This window comes from Danio aesculapii, chromosome 16 (genome assembly GCF_903798145.1).
Source record: "Danio aesculapii chromosome 16, fDanAes4.1, whole genome shotgun sequence".
Lineage (NCBI taxonomy): Eukaryota > Metazoa > Chordata > Actinopteri > Cypriniformes > Danionidae > Danio > Danio aesculapii.
The window spans coordinates 32,878,877-32,881,849 of NC_079450.1; positions in this window are offsets into that span (position 1 = coordinate 32,878,877).

The window sequence follows — 2,973 nt, forward strand, 5'->3', positions numbered from 1 at the left end:
CTATCCATTGTTGATCAATCCATCCATCCATTGTTCATTCATTCATCTATCAGTTTATCCATCCATCGTTCATCTGAATGACATGGTAATTTAACCCTTTAATGAAATATCAATTTAACAAATAAATAAATGTGATGTCACAATGCAATACAAGTGCAATTTCCAGGATTTGTTGATGGATCTCCCTAAGTGAGAGAAATGGATATAAACGATCAAAGTACAGCCAGAGGGGGACGTTATGATGTAACTCAGTGAGCTAGATCTGAAAATATAGATCTCATTTATGACTAATGTCAGAAATATGGAACAAATGTAAGATATTATAGTTTCATAACCTCCAGCATTCGCAGGCTGATCAGCACCAGCTGGGTGATAGAAATTACAAATCAAATCTGACTCTCTGAACAAGCCGTCTAGGGGGGGGGGTTGGAGCAGGATTCAAATGACATAACAGTGCAAGTGTGGTTTTATAAGTGCAGGATGTATAACTTTTTGGTGTAAAGAAAAAAAAAAAGTTTAATTTGGAAAAGCACCCAAATGTGTCCAGACCAATAGCAAGATAAAGACAATGAAAATGCTTTATAATAAACAGGTAAATCAAATCAAATAATATTGTGTATGGCCAATTCACAGTGTGGCATTAAAATGTTAATAAAATAAAAATGCTAATTTAAAAAATATAAATAAACACAGTCATATGGTATTTTTGAATGCTTTTGCACCATAATTTACTGTAAAATGTTTTAAATCATTACAATTGTAAAGTTTCTCTCTGACATTTTGTTATTCACACATCTTTTATCTTTATCTTTAACTTATCTTTTGTCTGTGACAAATTGATGTTATTGTGATTGTGTGTGTATATGTGTGTTTACTTACAGTACAGTACATATTGGGCTTTTTATTTAAAAAAAAGGAAGACATAATATTAAAAGACAATTCAGAAAATTGGTGAAGTTTGTTCCTCGCCATTTCCCAGAGATGGGTTGTGGCTGGAAGGGCATCTGCTGCGTAAAACGTGCCGGATAAGTTGGTGGTTCGTTCCGCTGTAGCGACCCCAGATTAATAAAGGGAATAAGCCAAAAAGAAAATGAATGAATGAATGAATGTTCCTCGCCACTGTCTACACTGGCTTGCTTGGGATTTGTGGAGCTATGCATAGATAGATTTGCTCTTCAGTGTTTGGACTTTCAGCAGTGAAAATTAAACCACACTGAACTGAACTAAACTGAACCATAACTCTGAAAACTGGACTGACAGTCACAGTTTCAATTTATAGTTACAAGAACTTCCGTGTTTTGCTGCTTTGACATTGTAAAAGCACTATAGAAATAAAGATGAACTGAATTGAATTCCAAATAAGCTAAACCTTTATTATATTTTAACAAAACTTTTTTTTTAATTAAGCATTAGACATTTTCCAACAGTTTTGTCCAAAATGATGAAATAATGGCCTTTAAAAATTCAAATTTCCAAAGTATTTATTTTAGACATAAAGTAGATTTCTAAAGTATTATTAAGTACATTTATAGACATGTAAAAAAAACTCATTTCAAATATGCATAAATGAACATAAATATTAATGTAGGCCTATACAGTATGACCTGGCCAGATGATGCCAGTAAAATAATTTTGAATATTTAAATAATTTTGTTGTTTAAACGTAACCAACCACAAAAACACGCAGTTAAAGAAAAACTCACATGTAAAAAAAACTGTTATTTCCATTAACAGAGTTGCCATTATAGATCTGTTTAATCTACATATTTAATTTTCTTTAATTACAGTATCCAGTTTTCCTAATATGTAATTAGAGAAGTGGCTCTTTCGCAGTTGTTGCCATGGTTTTGGATTTCTGTTCTGCTGGGTCATTAGCTGCTTTAATAGTATTCTTCCTGAAATAGATAAAACCCTCTCTCCTTCGAGACATTGCATACGCTCAAAGAAATAATGTCTCATCTCTCTTACGACACTGCGCTAATGTTATGTCTAGACAATTTCTGCTTCTCTCCAGGCGCTTTACCAAGAAATGACGGGAAGCTTGATTAAGTCACACGGTGGGTTTTAGTGGTAATGTGCCCGCAGTGCCATGCTTTAGTCAAATGTTTCTCTTCTTTACTCTTTCTCAAAGCACCAGGAGGTTTAGTGTGATATTTGCAAACACGGCGGTGTTCCCTGATGGTGAATTGTGCGCGCATGTCAGAGGCATTTGAAAGTCCTCAAACACCGTCACGAGGTTAAATCACGTTTGTAGGAGCTGTACGAGCATCTCAGCTCATTTCAACTGCGATTAAGTTTGTTTAAATCCATAAACTGTGTCTGTGAGATTCAACATTTTGCCAAAGATAAAAAGTTAAGCTTGTCACTGCTGCTAGTTTTCAATAGTGTAACAATTTTTCCTTTCAGAAACAAGCTGCCTACTTTTTTCGAAAGGCAAACTAACTTGTTAATGTTTGAGCTCATGGAATAAATTCACACTCACCTGAACGACCCTTTCTGTTAAATGGTTAAATGTAGGGAATAAAACGTCTGAGTAATTCATGTGAATCGTGGTCTGATTTCATTTTTTTCCTATAAACATTTAGGCTAGGGGAGAGTGGGAAAGAAGGTATCATTTTTTATATAAAACCTATTTTTAAAAGATAATGTTTAGCAAAACACTCGAAATGTTTTTAGAGTTACTAACTCATAGGAGTGGTCTATGAAAATCAGGTGATATTTTGTATCAATGTTGAACAACTCAGATATAAATTGTTACTTTTGACCCCGTCAGCAGGGACGAAAGTAACACATGGGCGGGTCAAAAGTAAAAACAAAAGTTACAATACAATTACTGGTTTAATTTTGTTTATTTATTTATTTATTTATTTATTTATTTATTTATTTATTTATTTATTTTAGAATATACAAAAGGTACACAATTTGAGACAATACAAATACAAAGAAAATGAAACAATAACAAAAATACAAAAA